Source organism: Chiloscyllium plagiosum, unplaced genomic scaffold, assembly GCF_037043375.1.
Source record: "Chiloscyllium plagiosum isolate Xiang-an unplaced genomic scaffold, Cpla_swu_hap1 HiC_scaffold_24, whole genome shotgun sequence".
NCBI lineage: Eukaryota > Metazoa > Chordata > Chondrichthyes > Orectolobiformes > Hemiscylliidae > Chiloscyllium > Chiloscyllium plagiosum.
Window position 1 is genome coordinate 18,489,859 of NW_028270162.1, and position 19,384 is coordinate 18,509,242.

The 19,384-nt window shown below is 43.1% G+C and overlaps 1 pseudogene across 1 annotated transcript in view; it reads right to left on the reverse strand.

The window, feature by feature from the left end:
* LOC122562582 (syncytin-1-like) overlaps nt 1–19,384 on the reverse strand; it is a 30,937-nt pseudogene that overhangs the window by 9,149 nt on the left and 2,404 nt on the right. The window contains exons 3-4 of the transcript XR_015761240.1: nt 9,082–9,151; nt 1,190–1,771 (exon numbers count right to left, since the gene is read on the reverse strand). The product of XR_015761240.1 is annotated as a syncytin-1-like (transcript). The remainder of the gene's footprint in view (nt 1–1,189; nt 1,772–9,081; nt 9,152–19,384) is intronic.

Genomic DNA, 19,384 nt, shown 5'->3' on the forward strand with positions numbered 1-19,384 from the left:
ATGCCCATCAGCCATGATTGAATGGCAGAGTGGACTCGATGGGCCGAATGGCATTACTTCCACTCCTATGTCTTATGGTCTTATGGAGATCTCCGAAATTGGCGAGGTGCACCTTCCCCGTCGTCCCAAGAGTGTCGAGCGGTCAAAGTTTTGGATCCCGGACGAGCTCCCAATTGTGAGAAACAGAACTCACTCATAAATCAGCCTGAGACAAAGCCTTGGAAACAAGAACAATTTATTACAGCCTTGCAAGTATCAGACGCTTCTGCAATCAAGCAGAAATGTGCGCGAAAACAGAGCCTGTTAGCATTCTTATTCAGTTTACAAGTTGCGGAATCACACCTCCCTTTTCCCATCCTATCATAAGCCGATTACCTGACTTGTTTTTTTTTCTCTCGTTATTTTCTTATCTGGCCATCCTACTGTCCTTGTCTGCATTCTTTGTTCCTTGTTTGTTACAGTTTGTTCTTTTATCCAGTTTCTCTTATCATACTATAAGCTTTATTGTGAAATGCCCCTGCTGCTTCTTTTTGTGGTCAACTACAACACTTTAAAGTTATTTCCTAGCTTAAAACTATTTTCTTTAAAAGACCCTCTATATTCATTAAAGTCTTAGCCTTAAGTATGCTACATGCTACAAGAATTCCGCGACCGTTTGTATAATGTCCCCTTCCCCTCCCCCCACAACACCCCCTCACCCATCTGCAAAAACAACATTTCTAATCTCCCACAATGCTGTGAACCACTTTGTCCTGATATTACCTGTAAAGCGATACAACACACAATCCTGTCTTGCTCTAAATTAACACAATAAAAAAAAGGTGGTGCAGTGATGGACAGTATTATGGCTTTGGTTGTTGTGGGTTTTTAATGCTGTGTTCATTTATCTCCACACTCCCTCATGGAGAACGTGGGCACTAACTCTGCCTTTAAGATTTCATGGAAGATTAAGGAAACCTTACCCCTTTTTTTCATGAATTATGCTAATGAAGACTAAAGGCTGGGGTTGTGCGAGCAGGTGATTAAATCTCAAGCAAAAGGCGAGCACGGCCTGCCTGGAGAGCTCCAGTGGCAGGAAACACCCCATCGCGCGCATCGCGGCTGCAAACACCTCACACGTTCTTAACGTATTCCTACAATTCAAAACATGCGAAAGACAAACTCTGTAAAAACAGGCAGCTGATGTTACCTGTTAATGATCAGTTCAGCTACCGTTTGTTGTCCTCTGACGAGCAGGCGCCATGTTGGATACCTCAGGCGTTTAGCCCAGTTGTTGACTCATTCTTTTGATCATGATTTGGAAATGCCGATGTTGGACTGGGGTGTACAAAGTTAAAAAAAATCACACAACACCAGGTTATATTCCAACTTGTTTATTTGGAAGCACTAGCTTTCGGAGCGCTGCTCCATGTTTTGATCCCGTTCGCACTCCGCTTTTGGCTCCTGTCTGGAGATGGCAATGGGAAAAGTCCGAGCTCAGTTTGGGATTAGAAAAATTACAGTTATCCACTGGCAACTATGTCGATGAGCTTGTTGGCGAAATTCATTGTGAGTGGCCTAAAAGTATTTTGGAGTGGCCACAGGTAAAGACAGTGTCTTCTGAAGAGAGCCAATTCACAAAACAATAATACATTTTAAAGTTAGAAATGGATTGCAGTCATATGGAGGCACAACATCTGTGAGGTCTCTACTATTTCTTGTTTCTGATTTCCAGTATCCGCAGTTCTTTACTTTCAGAAAAGGGCAGGGGATGGAATTGAACAGAGAGACACTATGGAATAAAATGTGCATAAAAGTAAATGGACAGGAGAAATACAAATGAAGAGACAATAAAAACTTGGATAGAAGCTCTGAAGTGTTTCGTTAAAGAATGTTCAAAAATAAGAATTCCAGATAAATTAGAAGGGTAACTAGAAGAAAGAAAAATAAGATATATGAGTGTATAACTATAAATGCTGAAAAATGTGTTGTTGGAAAAGCGCAGCAGGTCAGGCAGCATCCAAGGAGCAGGAGAATCAACGTTTCGGGCATAAGCCCTGAAGAAGGGCTTATGCCCGAAATGTCGATTCTCCTGCTCCTTGGATGCTGCCTAACCTGCTGCGCTTTTCCAGCAACACATATTTCAGCTCTGATCTCCAGTATCTGCAGTCCTCACTTTCTCCTATAACTATAAATGGTAAGCTGAATTTACTTATGACTTTTAATACTTTTAGTAATACATTCCAAGGTACTTTATGACAGCATTTTCTAACAAAATTGAATACTGAGCCACAAAAGGAAATATTAAGAAAATGGCTTAAATGTTGGCCAAAGAGGTAAACTTAAGGAGTGTTTTAAAAGAAGAGACAGATACCTAGACACAGAAGTCTCAGGCCTAGGCAGTTAAAAAGCCATCAGGGCCAAAAGTTATTGTCACACATTAGTAGTGCCCTCTGGGCCAGGAATCCTGGGTTCAAGTCCCACCTTCTCTTGTGAGGGAGGTGCAATAACATCACTGAACAAGTTGATTTGAAAATATATCTACCAGTGCCTCTCAACTCTTAATCTTATTACCGATGTGAATGAAACATGGACAAAACAGCTGAACTCGAATGGTAATATGCTGTTGACATCAAGGCAGCATTTACAACATAGAACATAGAACAATACAGTGCAGAACAGGCCCTTCAGCCCTTGATGTTGCACCGACCTGTGAACTATTCTCAGCTCGTCCCTCTACACTATCCCATCATCATCCATGTGCTTTTCTAAGGATTGTTTAAATCTTCCTAATGTGGCTGAGTTGACTACATTAGCAGGTAGGGCATTCCACGCCCTTACCACTCTCTGCGTAAAGAACCTGCCTCTGACATCTGTCTTAAATCTATCACCGCTTAATTTGTAGTTATGCCCCCTCATACAAGCTGACATCATCATCCTCGAAAAAAGACTTTCACTGTCTACCCTCTCTAATCCTCTGATCATCTTGTATATCTCTATCAAATCCCCTCTTAGTCTTCTTCTTTCCAATGATTTAATGGAGTATAAAGTTAAAAATCACATAACACCAGGCTATAGTCCAACGAGTTTAATTGGAAGCACAGGTTTCAGAGAGCTGCTCCTTCGTCAGGTGGTTGTAGAGTATAAGATTGTAAGACACAGAATTTTTAGCAAAAATTTACAGTGTGATGTAACTGAAATTATATATTGAAAAAGACCAATATTAAATTTCAATTACATCACACAACCACAACCACCTGATGAAAGATCAGTGTGATGATTTAATTTTGTACACACCAGCCCAACACTGGCATCTCCCAATCTTAACTGAGTATGGCATCAAGAAACCCTAGAAAAAACTGTCGATGGGAATTAGGTAAACTGTCCACTGGTTGGAGTCATAGTAAACACAAGGTAAGAGGTTATAGTTGTTAGTCAATCATCAGTCATGATCCTGGGACTTGATTGCAGGGTTCCTCGGACCAGTATCCTAGAGAAAACCTTCTTCAACTGCTTCAGCAACGATCTTCCATCCATCATAAGATCACTGCTGAAAAGGAAAATGCCTGTAAAAACACTCAAAGTGGGTGGATAAGCTTCTCAAAGTTGCATGAGGACCATCAATGTGAAGGCCTGTAAAGGGAAATAACATTACACAGTGCCATGCTCTGTACAGGATACAGACCTGTGGGGTTCCTAATCCCTAGACATCGTAATGCATTGGCTGCATATGTGCTGTACAGCTCCCAGCCACAGGCATTGCTGAGCAACCTCATTCATAGCAAAACCTTTGAACACAGAGGCTAGGGAAAGAATCCAGATGTTATAAGATGAGAGACAGTGGTGTCAGCAGCATCCATTGTCCTGTATATGCCTTGTTTGTTATGCTCCCACATGCTGCATCAGGTAGTTAACACATAATAATCCATGGTATAACTATTGTGGACATGAAGTTAGACATCATGTTGGCATAATTGCATTCACTCAGACAGTCAAACAAATAGATACAGAGTCAAAGTAATGATATTTATACAAACATGGAATATCACCTGTGCCATCAACGTGTCCTCAAAAGGTTTTTCTTCTCTGTCTCCCGCCCACTGTCTCAGTGTAATCCCTGGTTCTGCAGCTGGAGCCAACTCTGCAATGGAGCGCATGGGTTTTGAGGGTTTGTATGGGGAGTCCTGGGAACATTAGTGTCCAGATGGGCCAGGTATGCTGAGAGTCTTCTTGTCAGAGGCAAATGAACCCTCCTCAGCTTGAACTGCCAAGGTCAAAGGGGGATCAGGTTGGAAGTGAAAGATCTGGCCTCAGACTGTCATTCTCAGAGGTCAAGGTGGTGACCTCTGACAGACCTTGCTGTTTGTCTTTGATTGTAGTGCGAGGGTCTCAGTGAAATGACAAGTGGTACTTGGTTGACAGGACATGATATCTCAGCATTCCCACAAGGATGGTTCCAGTCATCCTCCGTGAGGATTCTGTCTTCATAGGGTTGGAATATTGCGTGCAATTCTGGTCTCCCTCCTATCAGAAAGATGTTGTGAAACTTGAAAGGGTTCACAAAAGATTTACAAGGAAGTTGCCAAGGTTGAAGGATTTGAGCTATAAGGAGAGGCTGAACAGGCTGGGGCTGTATTCCCTGGAATGTCGGAGGATGATGGGTCACCTTATAGAGGTTTACACAATTATGAGGGGCATGGATAAGATAAATAGACAAAGTTATCTTCCCTGAGGTGGGGGAGTCCAGAACTAGAGGGCATAGGTTTAGGGTGAGAGGGGAAAAATATAAAAGAGACCTAAGGGGCAACTTTTTCACGCAGAGGGTGGTATGTGTATGGAATGAGCTGCCAGAGGATCTGGTGGAGACTGGTACAATTGCAACATTTAAGAGGCATTTAGATGGGTTTATGAATAGAAAGGGTTTGGAGGGATATGGGTCAAGTGCTGGCAGGTGGGACTAGATTGGGTTGGGATATCTGGTCAGCATGGACGGGTTGGACCAAAGATTCTGTTTCCATGCTGTACAGCTCTATGACTCTAAGACTGAGGAATCAAGTGTTGGCCACCCCTCGAGCCTCTGGGCCATTTCAGCCCTATGGAATGTTGCATTTTGGAATCAGAGAAAGGGAGGAATTGAATGAGGTGAAAATTGGTTCCACAATTGCTAGTCTCTCAGACAAGTGAGTAGGCAGCGCTGAGGTCATACAGCGATGTTAGTGTGGGAGGTTTAGTTGGGGGGGAGATTGAGTGAGGGAAGATGTCGAAGGTAGTAGTGAGACTAGCAGATCATGAACCTTGGTAGGAGGTGGGTGCAGTAGTAGATCTAGGGTAAATGTGAGACGTTGGAGAGAAGGATATGGCACTTACTCTGGCAAAGTGGCTGGCAGTTACAGAACTACCAGCCATTCCTCTGCACCATTGATCATCAGACCAGACTACTAGGGTCTAGTGGCATGGCTCTCATTCTTTTCCTTTCCCAAGCAGGAAAAGCTTCTCCCAATCTACCCTGTCCAGCATGCTCATGATTTTAAAAGCTTCTATCAAATCTTTTCTCAGCTTTCTTCTCTCTAAGGAGAATAATCCCAACTTCTTCAATCTATTGTCATAATGGAAATTTCTGATTTCTGGAGCCATTCTTGTAAATTGCTACAGCGCTCTCTCCAATACATTCACACATTCCCTCTCATATGATACTTACAACTGTCCAGCTGAAATCTAACAAGTGTACTGTATAAATTGAATATCACCACCTTGGTCTTGTATTTGATTACCCTACTAATAATGCTGAGAATACTGTGTGGTTGATTGTTCTTTCCAGCTGCCCTGCCACCTTCAATCAGCACACACTGACATCCAGGTCCCTCTGCTCATATACCTGCAATAGGGTTAGGTTAACCTTTTTAGAGTTGTACCTATTATGCTATCTTTCAGTGTTATTTCTAACAAAGTGCACCACGTCACACTTCTTTGCTTTGAACATCATCTAGCACCTATCCGTGTACTTGACAAATTTGTCAATGTTCCTCTGGAAATCGACAATGTCCCTCTGGAATTCCATTTTCCTTCTAAATTCTTTCAAATTTCATGTCATCTGCAAATTTTGAAATTATCCCCTGCACACCAAGATCCAGATTGTTAATATATATATATATCAACAAAAGGTTCCTGGGGAACTCCATTACAAATATTGCTCTAGCCTGAAAGATATCCATTGACCATTACTCTCTTTCCTATTACTCAGCCAAAACTATGATGACGTTGCTACTATCTCTCCTATTTGATTACCAGAAATATTTAATCCAGTCTTGCCATATCTTAAGCAAATTTCTGTTATTACCACATATTTTCACATGGCAATCTGTAATTCTCATATCTTATTTATTATACTCCATGTATGCACGTCGACTCCGTTTTGGACTTAATTTCTTTTTCCTTTACTCTGACTTCAGCTATTAACTTGCCATTCTCAATGCTAATGCCAGCTCTATCCCCAGGTTGTAAGTTTGCCCGCTGACCTGGTAGATTTGTTCTCAGACATTTCATCACCACACTCGGTAACAGCACCAGTGAGCCTCCGGTGAAGGGCTGGTGTCTGTCCCACTTGCTATTTATGTGTCTTGGTCTGTTGTGGTGGGTGATATCACTTCCGGTTCATTTTCTGAGAGGTTGGTAAATGGGGCCCAAATCAATATGTTTGTTAATGACATTCCGTCACAGTAGAACACAAAGCCAATGAAGAGCTACAAACCGTGTCTATAGGGAAGCCACACACACTGACCAAATACTCAAGTACAGTAGCAATCATCCCAACACCCACAAACGGAGCTGCACCACGACATTAGTTAAATAAGCCACAACACACTGCAGCACCCAGGAAATAAGAGAAGCTGAGGAAAAACACCTGTATAACGTATTCAAGATCAACGGGTACCCAATAAGCACAGTCCACCAATTCCTACACAATAGACCTAAACAAGAAGACACAATATGGCCAGAAACTTTAACCACCCTGCCATACATTAAAGACATCTCGGAGATGACGACCAGACTACTCCAGCCCCTAGGTGTCATGGTAGCCCACAAACCTATCACCACACTGAGACAGCTCCTGATGAATTTAAAGGACCCACAGCTAGCAGAATGAATGTCATATGCAAAATACCCTGCAAAGATTGCAACAAACATTAAATTGGACAGACTGACAGGAAACTAGCCACCAGGATATACGAGCGCCAAATAGCCACCAAACTATCACTAGTATCCTTACACATAAACAAGAAGGGACACCAGTTTGAATAGGACAATACATCCATCCTGGGACAGGCTAAACAAAGCCACACATGGGAATTCCTAGAGACCTGGCATTCAAACCAGAACTCCATTTACAAACACATCGATTTGGACCCATTTACCAACTTCTCAGAAAAAGAACTGAAAGTGACATCACCCACCACAACAGACCAAGACAGATGAATAGCAAGTGGGACAGAACACCAGCCCTTCATGAATACATTTAGAAGCCATGTACAAAGAAATTACAAGTGCACTCAATAATACATGGAACATTGTTGACAGGCTGAATTTGCAGTTTCAGTTTTTTTGAACGAAATCAAAGAATGTTTGTTGATTTTGGATAAGATTCTTTGCTTTGGAATTCATTGCCTGACAGTGTGTGATGATGATGATGGGTTTAATGGTGACTCTGAAAATGGAATTGGATAAGTCATTGTCGTGACATTCATATTCAAAGACCATGAAGACAAATTGCACAAATCTGGAAAATACAGAGATAATGGTTGAGATAGTTTTAATATTTTTTAAAAGCCTTGAATTCTGAAGAAGTAGCAGCATGTATATCTACAGGAAGTGATAGAGTTGGGTACAATTACAACATTTAAAAGACATTTGGACTTGTACATGGATAGCAACGATTTAGAGGGATATGGGGCAAATGCAGACAAATTGGATTAGTTCATTTTAGGAATCTTGGTGGACATGGATGAGTTGGGCCAAAGGGCCTGTTTCTGTGCTGTATGACTCTGAGAACAAAAGTTGTTGGACTGCAGGGATGGATTTGGGGAATGAGACTAAATAGCTTCCTGAACTTCAATCATTCTCTAAGATTTAACACTGTAAAAAACTTTATTGCCCCCACTCCCACAATATTTTCCTTAGAGTTTCAGTATATCTTAGCACTTCTGAAGCTGTTAAAACTCCATCCTACCCCATGAATGAAAGGGAAGATAAAATGTCCATCCTTAATTGATGCAGACTTGCATTAAGTGGTGCAACCTGGTCATAATATTGATCTTGAGAGCAGCCAATCAATCATGTAGTTATTGTTTACTGGTTGAGGAGATCATTAATATGAGCAGACAGTAGGATGTTGCTGTGCTACCTACATTGCAATCAATGGATGCATGTTAATCATGCTCTGTGATCTATACATCTGTTTTTACTGAGTTATGGAGAAATATCTTTGCTAGGGCATCTGTTTAATATAAGCAGCTGATATATAATATTTTTATTATGTAAGGAATGCAATGGTGCATAATTTAAACACATACAGTCACAGCATTTCCATGAATTTTTATTTGCAGCATACTGAAAGGCTCAGTAGACAAAAATGGGTTGGAAACAAATTGATTTATGTACAAAAGTACAAATTAATAACAGGAATAAACACTTGGCCCCTCAAGCCTGGCCCACTATTCAGTGGGTGGCACAGTGGTTAGCACTGCTGCCTCACAGCGCCAGAGACCCAGGTTCAATTCCCGCCTCAGGTGACTGTCTGTGTGGAGTTTGCACATTCTCCCTGTGCCTGCATGGGTTTCCTCTGGGTGCTACAGTTTCCTCCCACAGTACAAAAAATGTGCAGGTGAGGTGAATTGGCCATGCTAAATTGCCCGTAGTGTTAGGTAAAGGGGTAAATGTAGGGGAATGGGTCTGGGTGAGCTGCTCTTCGGAGGGTCGGTGTGGACTTGTTGGGCCGAAGGGCCTGTTTCCACACCGTAAATAATCTAATCTAAGATCATGACTACATTCCCCTGAGTCTTGATAACTTCATGGTAAGCAAGAGGATAAAACGTTATGTATCTATACCTTAAAATATTCAAAGTCTTTGCTTCTATCACATTTTGAAAAACCCATAGTTCCAAAGATACTTTATCTCCTGTGGGAGAAAAGAAATTCTTGTCATTCATAGGTAATTAGCAGCAGCTAATTTGCATACTTTAAGGTTCCACAAACAACAACAGAATAAATAATGAGAATTTAGGTGTCAGTTGATGTTGGTCAGACACCTAGCAAACACTATATTCTTCTTCAAGCATTGCCATGATTCTTCAAGTAGACGTGAAAAATTATTTATCATCTCCTTTGAAAGGTGGCACAAAGATAGTACAGTGCTTTCTTGGGCATGCACTAAGAATACTACGTTTGATCATTTGTGTTTCAGTGTTTTCTGCTCACATCCTCTGTTGCTTGGCACACTGAATAGAATCTGTGACCGTTTCAAATTAGCTGCAGGATTCATAATAAATTAAGGCAAGAATGAGGCCTTGTTCTTTGTGAACTCAGCCAAATGATTCTTTTTTTTCCCTTTCACTGTCAGGTCATGAAGTCATAGGAGATATACAATACGAAAACAGAACCTTGTCCAACTCGTCCATGCCGACCAGATATCCTAAATTAATCTAGTCCCGTTTGCCAGCACTTTGCCCATATCCCTCTAAACCCTAACCCTTCCTATTCATAGACCCATCCAGATGCCTTTTAAATGTTGTAATTGTACCAGCCTCCACCCTTCCTCTGGCAGCTTGTTCTTTACACACACCACCCTCTGCATGAAAACATTCCCCCTTAGCTCCCTTTTAAATCTTTCCCCTCTCATCTTAAACCTATGCTATTGTGTTCTGGACTCCTCCACCCCAGGGAAAGACCTTGTCTGTTTACCATATCCAAGCCCCTCATGATTTTATAAACCTCTATACGGTCACCCCTTACCATCCGATGCTCCAGGGAAAATAGCTGCAACCTATTCAGCTTCTCCCTATAGCTTAAACTCTCCAACCCTGGCAACATCCTTGTAAATCTTTTCTGAACCCTTTTAAGTTTCACAACATCCTTCTGATAGCATGAAGACCAGAATTGCATGCAGTATTCTAATAGTGGCTTAACCAATGTCCTGTACAGCTGCAAAATGACCTCCCAAATACTATACTCAATGCACTGACCAATAAAAGAAAGCATACCAGATGTCTTCTTCACTATCCTAACTACCGCCATAAGCAAAGGTTGAGGAAGCTCTGGATGTGCTGAACTCCACTACTAACATCCTTTAGACGAAACACCACGAGGCTCTATTCATTATAACTGGCGACTTCAATCAAGCCAATCTAAGGAAGGTGTTGCCCAAGTACAGCCAGAACATTACCTGCCCCACTAGGGGTCCAAACATTTTAGACCACTGCTACATCACTGTGAAAGATGCCTACCGCTCCATCCCCGCCCTCATTTCTGGAACTCCGACCATAATGCCATGTTTCTTCTCCCGGCTTACAGGCAGAAGCTCGAGCAGGAGACCCCCTCAGGAATACAGGTCCAGTGTTGGTCAGAGGAGGCAGAGGATCAACTCCAGTGCTGTCTGGAATCGGATGGGCCTTGTTCAAATAGACCGCACGAGTGGACGAGTACGCCACCCCATCACAGACTTTATCAGCAAGTGTGTGGAGGACTGCATACCGAGGAAGTCAATCAAGGTGTTCCCCAACAAGAAACCCTGGGTGAATCAGGACATACAGAACCTGCTAAAAACCAGGTGTGAGGCCTTCAGATCAGGAGACCCACTCAAATATAAGGCATCCAAGTATGAGCCATTAAGACAGCCAAGGACCAATACCGATCCAAACTACAGATCTAGACAGACACCCAACAACTATGGCAAGGACTGAATGACATCACAGGTTCTAAAAAGAGACAGTGCAAGATGGCAGATGATGACACATCCCTCCCAGATTGTCTCAAATGCCTTCTATACTCGCTTTGAGTAGAATTTCGGCGGAGAGGTAAAAGCTATTTCAACAAGTCCTGACAAGCCTATCCTGCATCAGAGGTCAGATCAGTTTTCCTTCGTGTGAATCCAAGGAAAGCGATGGGACCAGACGGAGTACCACGCCGTGCACTCAGAGCATGCGCAGATTAACTGGCAGAGGTCTTCTCAGACATCTTCAACCTCTCCCTGCAGCAGGCCACTGTCCCTGCCTATTTCAAGAGGGCCAGCATCATCCCTGTGCCTAAGAAGGCTCATGCAGCATGTCTCAATGACTACCGTCCAGTGGCCCTAACTTCGGTGGTCATGAAGTGCTTTGAAAGGCTGGTCATGGCATTAATCAACTCCAGCCTCCCCAATACTCTTGACCCACTTCAATTTGCCTATCGGACCAACAGATCCACGTCAGATGTCATATCACTTGCCCTTCACTCCTCCCTAGAACATCTTAACACCAAGAACAGCTACGTAAGAATCCTACTCATTGACTACAGTTCAGCCTTCAACACTATTAACCCCTTGAGACTGATTACTAAACTTAGTGATCTCGAACTAAGCCCTGTGTTTTTGTTTGTGCTGCTGTTTATTTATCATTTACTTATTTATGCTACTTAACTCTGTGATCTGCTTGCATTGTTCACAAGACAAAGCTTTTCGCTCTGCAGTTGGATCCTCAGTTTCCTGACCCACAGGCCACAATCAGTGAAGATTGGGGACAATATTTCATCCTCACAAACACTCAACATTGAAGCCCTCCAGGGTCTGTACTTAGCCACCTACTGTACTCACCCATGACTGCATCACCAAATACCAGACTAATGCCATTTACAAGTTCGCTGATGACACCACCATAGTCGGTAGAATCTCAGATGGTGATGAAACAGACTATACACGGGAGGCGGAAGACCTGGAAAAATGGTGCATTGAGAACAACCTAGCTCTCAATGCCGGTAAAACCAAGGAACTCATTATTGACTTTCGGCAGGATGTTACTCATGCCCCCCTACACATTAACAGCACAGAAGTGGCACGAGTGGAGAGTGTCAAGCTCCTGGAAGTGGTCATCAACAACAAGCTTTCTTGGACTCTTCATGTGGACGCAGTGGTTACAAAGGCCAAACAATTTCTCTTCTTCCTCAGGCAGCTGAAGAAATTTGGCATGACAGCCTACACCCTTGTCAACTTTTATAGGTGCGCCATTGAGAGCATTCTGTCTGGATGTATCACTACCTGATATGTCAACTGTACCATTCAAGATCGGAGACAGTTACAGAGAGTGGCGAACTCGGCCCAGACAATCACAAAGGCCAATCTCTCATCTCTAGAATCCCATCTACCAGGCCCACTGTCAAGGAAAGGCCGCCAGAATTCTCAAAGATCCATCCCACCCTGGCAATGTTTTTCTACAACTTCTACCATCAGGGAGAAGGTACAGAAGCCTGAACACACGCACCAACCAGTTTCACAACAGTTTCTACCCTACTGTTGTTAGAATACTGAATGGACTCTCAAACTCTTAACATTCACCTGTACCTGTGTTTTTGTTTTTGCCGCTGTTTATCTATTATTTACTTATCTATGCTACTTAACTCTGTGATCTGCCTGCATTGCATGCAAGACAAAGCTTTTCACTGTGCCTCAGTATACATGACCATAAATTCAATTCAACTCAATTCAATTCTATCTACATGTGACTCCACTTCCAAGGAACTATGAACCTATACTCCAAGGTCTCTTTGTTCAGCAACACTCCCCAGAACCTTACCTTTAAGTTACTAAGATCTTCTTCTTGATTTGCCCTTACAAAATGCAGCACCTCACATTTATCTAATTTAAACTCCATCTGCCAATCCTTGGCCCATTGGCCATCTGATCAAGATCCTGTTGTAATCTGAGGTAACCTTCATCACTGTCCAATTTCCAATTTTGGTGTCATCTGAAAACTTACTAAACATACCTCCTTTGTTCACATCCAAGTCAATGATATAAATGATGAAAAGCAGTGGACCCAGCATCGAACCTTGTGACACACCACTGGTAACAGGTCTCCAGACTGAGAAGCAACCTTCCACTACTGTCCTCTGTCTTCTAATTTTGAGCCAATTCTGTATCCAAATACAGTCTGTTTTAATGCGACAGTTACGTTCCTCTGTGACCTTGTGCTATAGAAAACTGTTGTAGAAAATTGCGTTGTAGAAAATTGTGCAGTAGAAGATCATTATAGACAATCAATTTACCGGTTCAGTAGAAAGTTTGCGTTATCCAACCAGCGTCCACAATTTGTCAATTGTGTTATAGCCAATTTGCAAAACGCGCATTATACCAGAATGACCTGTAGGTAGTTCTCCCTGTATTCCATGTGATCTAACCTTGCTAACCAGTCTATCATGAGGACCCTTGTCAAACAGCATACTGAAGTTTCATATAGGTAAAAACAATGACTGCAGATGCTGGAAACCAGAGTCTAGATTAGAGTGGTGCTGGAAAAGCACAGCAGTTCAGGCAGCATCCGAGGAGCAGGAAAATCGACGTTTCGGGCAAAAGGCCTTCATCAGGAATACAGGCAGAGTGCCTGCAGGGTAGAGAGATAATGAGAGGAGGGTGGGGGTGGGGAGAAAGTAGCATAGAGTACTAAAGGTGAATGGGGGTGGGGATGGAGATGATAGGTCAGGGAGGAGGGTGAGGGAAGGTAGCAAAGAGTACAAAGGGTGAATGTGGGTGGGGAAGAAGGTGATAGATCAGAGAGGAGGGTGGAGTGGAGAGGTGGAAAGGAAGATAGACAGGTAGGACAAGTCATGGGGACAGTACTGAGCTGGAAGTTTGGAACTGGGGTGATGTGGAGGAAGGGGAAATGAGGAAACTGGTGATGTCCAAATTGATGCCCTGGGGTTGAAGTGTTCCGAGGCAGAAGATGAGGCGTTCAGGTGGTGAGGGAGCAATGTCCTTGGCTGAGTGTGAGGGGGAGTTGAAATGTTGGGCCATAGGGTGGTGTGGTTGATTGGTGCGGGTGTCCCAGAGATATTCCCTAAAGCTCTCTGCTAGGAGGCGTCCAGTCTCCCCAATGTAGAGGATCCACAAGCCTGACCGCCTTGGCCGACCCATTGTCTCAGCATGCTCCTGCCTCACTGAACTCATCTCTACCTACCTCAACACTGTCCTATCCCCCCTAGTCCAGGAACTCCCACATATGTTTGAAACATCACCCATGCCCTCTACCTCCTCCAATACTTCCGTTTCCCCGGCCCCCAACGCCTCATCTTCACCATGGATATCCAATCCCTCTACACCTCCATCCGCCATGACCAGGGCCTCTAAGCCCTCCGTTTCTTCCTCTCCCGACATCCCCAACAGTACCCTTCCACCGACACTCTCATTCGTTTTGCTGAACTGGTCCTCACCCTTAACAATTTCTCCTTCGAATCCTTCCACTTCCTCCAGACCAAAGGAGTAGCCATGGGCACCAGTATGGGCCCCAGCTATGCCTGTCTCTTTGTTGGCTACGTAGAACAGTCCATCTTCCATAGTTACACCGGCACCACTCCCCACCTCTTCCTCCGCTACATTGATGACTGCTTTGGTGCCACCTCAGGCTCCCATGAGGAGGTTGAGCAATTCATCAACTTCACCAACACATTTCACCCTGACCTTAAATTCACCTGGACCATCTCTGACACCTCCCTCCCCTTCCTGGACCTCTCCAGTTCCACCACAGAACGCACCAGATGGTCTCCTTCTTTAGAGACCGCAATTTCCCTTCCCACGTGGTTAAAGATGCCCTCCAACGCATCTCGTCCACATCCCGCACCTCTGCCCTCAGACCCCACCCCTCCAACTGTAACAAGGACAGAACCCCCCTGGTGCTCACCTTCCACCCTACCAACCTTCGCATAAACCAAATCATCCGTCGACATTTCCGCCACCTCCGAACGGACCCCATCACCAGGGAAATATTTCCCTCCCCACCCCTTTCTGTCTTCCACAAAGACTGTTCCCTCCGTGATTACCTGGTCAGGTCCACGCCCCCCAACAACCCACCCTCCTCTCCTGGCACCTCCCCCTGCCACCGCAGGAATTGCAAAACCTGCACCCACACCTCCATCCAAAGCCCTAAAGGAGCCTTCTACATCCGTCAAAGTTTTACCTGCACATCCACCAATATCATTTATTGTATCCGTTGCTCCCAATGCGATCTCTTCTACATTGGGGAGACTGGACGCCTCCTAGCAGAGCGCTTTAGGGAACATCTCTGGGACACCCGCACCAATCAACCACACTGCCTTGTGGCCCAACATTTCAACTCCCCCTCACACTCTGCCAAGGACATGGAGGTCCTGGGCCTCCTTCACTGCCGCTCCCTCACCACCCGATGTCTGGAGGAAGAACGCCTCATCTTCTGCCTCGGAACACTTCAACCCCAGGGCATCATTGTGGACTTCACCAGTTTCCTCATTTCCCCTTCTCCCACATCACCCCAGTTCCAAACTTCCAGCTCAGTACTGTCCCCATGACTTGTCCTACCTGTCTATCTTCCTTTCCACCTATCCACTCCACCCTCCTCCCTGACCTATCACCTCCATCCCCACCCCCATTCACCTATTGTACTCTATGCTACTTTCTCCCCTCGCCCACCCTCCTCTCATTTATCTCTCCACCCTGCAGGCTCTCTGCCTGTATTCTTGATGAAGGCCTTTTGCCCGAAACGTCAATTTTCCTGCTCCTCGGATGCTGCCTGAACTGCTGTGCTTTCCCAGCACCACTCTAATCCAGACTGAAGCTCATATAGATCACTTCCACCACTCTGCCCTCATCAATCTTCTTTGTTAGTTCTTCAAAAACTCAGTCAAGTTCGTAAGAAATTATTTAGCATGCACAAAGCCATGTTGACTATCCCTAATCAGACCTTGCCTTTCCAAATGCACGTAAATCCTGTCCCTCAGAATTCCCTGTAATAACGTGCCCATCAATGATGTCACCAGTCTGTAGTTTCCTAGCATTTCCTTATCACTTCCTTAAATACTGGCACCACGTTAGCCAACTTCTAGTCTTTCAGCACTTCACCTGTGGCTATTGATGATCCAACTCCCTCAGCAAGGGCTCAGCAATCACTTCCCTCGCTTCCCACAGAGTTCTTGGGTACACCTTTATGCATTTTAAGATGTCCAGCACCTCCTCTCCTGTAACATGGACATTTTTAAGATGTCGCTGTTTACTTCCCCACATTATTTATCTTCCGTATCCTTCTTCACAGTAAACATTAATGCAAAATACTCATTTAGTATCTTCCTCCATCTCCTGCAGTTTCACACCTAGGTGGCCTTGCTGATCTTTAAGGAGCCCTATTCTCTTCCCAGTTACCTTTTTGTCTTCAAAGTATTTGTAGAATCCCTTTGGATTTTCCTTAACCCTATTTGCTGAAGCTATCTCATGTCCCCTTCTTGCCCTCCTGATTTCTCTCTTTTGTATACTCTTACTGCTTTTATGCTTTTCTAAGGAATCACTCGACTTCTGCTGTCCAGACCTGTCTACACTTGTCAGATTACCTAAACATGGGGAGATATGGTTTGGAGGCAGTGGGTATGTGCTAATAACTGGAAGGAGTGGTTATCTGTGCTCCCCCTCCATTGCAGTAAGAACCTAGTCATTAGGTGCAAGGAGCTCTTGTTTTTCAGTATTTGATGCAGTTCTGGCCCATTCCTGCACCATGATATTTCCCACTTTATCAGGAGGATAGAAATGGACTGTGTTTACGGGGACATTATGTACAAATCTTTAGATAAAGGAGAAAAATATGTAAATATAATAGACTGGCACAGACCAAAGTCCAGGTTTGTGTGCTAAATGACACACTGGATCAGATGCTGCAGAGGCAAAATGGGGAGAGCTCACTGTCTCAGGCCTTTCAACTTTAGTATTCAGAGACTGGGAACTTTAATAGCTCTCAGGCTGTATATCTGAAAGATTCAGAATGAAATGACATTTCAGCATGCCAGATGTTGCAGGCAAACTTCAAATCTGTTGCATTACGTGTAATTTGAAATTCTAATTTACGATTGGGCTGCTTACCTGACCTAGGATATATTTAGTAAATATGAAGACAATTACAATTGTATGAGTTGAATATTCTTGCAGGTCTTGTAATGTACAAGTTTGTTTTTATGCAGATTTTATGAATAAAGTATATTTTGATAAAAAAGAACCACTTTTTAAATCAAGAGAGAAAAATGCTACCATGAAGTCAAGGGTGACGCAATTCAAAAACAGCCGTTTTGACTCAAATTTTACAGTGAATGCCTCTTAGGAAAAGCAAGGGTTATTTATGTGTTTTATTGGTGTATGGAATTGTGTGGACCAGACACTGAGCCATATAGCATTCAATAATAAACCATAAGATAAAGAAAAGAAATATGGCAGAAGGAAAGACTCCAAAGGATTCTACCCAATTGTCTGCCTTTCCTTCACAATTATGTGTGGCCCTGGAGAAGAAGTATATGATGTACACATGCTTAAAGCCTTCTCTGTATGATGAGCATAGAGGATCAGCATTGTATACACCATGAAACAATAGACCATGTAAGAGCAGAATTAGGCTGTTCAATCCATTGAGTGTGCTCTGCCATTCAATAAGATTGTGGCTGATCTCATCATCCTCATCTCTACCTTCTTGCCTTTTCCCCCCGTAGCCCTTGACTCACCTACTGATGAAAAATCTGTCTATTTCAGCCTTGAATGGACCACCTCATAACACCTCAGTGGTTAGAAATTCCACAGATTCACAACATTCCACAAGAAATTCCTCTTCATACCTGTCTTAAATGTGCAACTTCTTACTCTGAAATTAGGCCCTTTGGTTCTGGGCTTTCCCTTAAGAGACAAGAACATCACTGCATCTCTTAGGTCAAGTCCCCTATGATCTTGTATAAAGCCACCTCACATTTTACTATATTCCAATAAGTATAGACCTAACTTACTCAACCAGATAAAACAGTTCCTCCAGACCTGCTATCGACCAGGTAAACTTTCTCTGACTGCCTGCAATATCTTACTTTAGGTAAGGGGCACAAAACTGTTCACAGTATGCCACTTGTGATCTGTGCCTTTTATAATTTTAGTAAAATCTCCCTACTTTTGGACTCCATTCCCTTTGAAATAAAGACCAACATTCCATTTGCTGCTGAACTTGAGTGTTAGCTTTTTGTATTTTCATAGAAAAGGACTCCCAATTCAGTCTATTCCATAGCTTACTGTGTTTTCTTTTAAGATTTAAATGACGCTCAGCTCCTCGATTGCTCCTGCCTAAGTGCAAAAATTCAAATTTCCCCACATTATATTCCAACTGTCAAATTTTTACTCACTGAGTTAACCTGTCTATATTCCTCTGTAGCGTGCTGACAAACATGCTTTCCCATTTATTTTTGTGTAATCCGCAAACCTAGCTATAGTACATTCACTTTCCTAATCAAAGTCTTTAATGTATTAATAAATAATAGTGGCCCCAGCACTGATCCTTGTGGTACACTATGAGTATGCAGGTTGCTATCCTGAAATGTCTCCCTTATCACAACTCTGTCTTCTATTAGTTCGCCAATCCTCTATCCATGTTCATATACTAATGTCAACATCATGGACTCATCTGAACTAACCTAATGATGCCTTATCAAACACCTTTTGAAAATCCAAATATATTACATTCACAGTTTTCCATGTATCCTACTTGTTACCTCCAAAAAGAATTCTAATAAATTTGCCAGGCATGTTTTTGCCTTCATGAAATCAGGCTTGACTGTGCTTGATCATATTATGCATTTCTAAATGCTCTGCCGATGCATTCTTAGACTCTATAACATTTTCTCCAAAGCAGATGTTAATAACTGCCACAGGCAACAACATGATAGAGTCATCGAGATTCAAAAGGTTAGCTTGCCTTCTCTCTATGGTTGCAGCCTGACTCACTGTGATCGCCTGCATTTTTTTGTCAGTACAAATTCCAGCATCTGCAGTAATTTGCTCCTGCAGGCAACAGCATCTTGATTTAGTTTATTTCCTTTAATTTAGTTACAGTTTACAGACTCTTGTGCACTCTTTTAAATGGGGAGGGTGCCATAGATAACCAGCAGATAATAATTGTCATCCTTATTTGGCATTACAGAAAAAGAGTCAATAGCACTTACATGATGTAATTTGAAAAAAATACATAAGATCGTTTGGATGGTGGTTGGCTGTGAAGTCTTAATGAACTGTTCAGGTACTGGAATGATATGGAGGTGCCAGAGTTAGACTGGGTTGGACAAGGTCAAAATCACACAACACCAGGTTATAGTCTAACAGATTTATTTGAAAACACTAGCTTTTGGAGCG